Here is a 533-nt window from a genome sequence, read left to right as displayed (position 1 = left end):
TCCATACAATCTCCATTTTTCAGGGTTTTATAATCAGTGAAGCAAGTCTTGATTTTTTGTTTTGTTTCATTGTTATTGTTATTGTTTTAAGGTTGAATAAAAGGTGAAGACACCAAATAGAGATACAAATAATAGATAAACAGTACAATCAAGGACAACGTAGTCACTTCTGGAAGTCTAGAAACGAATAATGCTCATACACACATACACACCATACACTTGGACTTTGGGCTCTTTAAATAGAATCACAAACTGAGTTACGTAAATATAATTAGTCTAATAATCAAGGGATAAAACTAATCAAGGTAGGACATGTTGAGAAACAAATATCTACAGTATGACGAGTGTCTTTTTGGGCAGCCAGTGTAAGAAATTATTGAGCCACACATTCAAATGTGACAAAGCTCTGGGTGCCTAGAAAACAGGAATCTCAATTTGGCTAACCAATTGCTATATGTTTGTGACGGCTGTTCGAGCTCCTTCAACTGTCATTTAAGTGAGGCCAAAATAGCAGCAGCGGTGGAAGAAATTCA

The sequence above is a fragment of the Pteropus vampyrus genome, unplaced genomic scaffold (assembly GCF_000151845.1).
Source record: "Pteropus vampyrus isolate Shadow unplaced genomic scaffold, Pvam_2.0 Scaffold38, whole genome shotgun sequence".
Classification (NCBI taxonomy): domain Eukaryota; kingdom Metazoa; phylum Chordata; class Mammalia; order Chiroptera; family Pteropodidae; genus Pteropus; species Pteropus vampyrus.
This window is presented reverse-complemented; position numbering follows the sequence as displayed.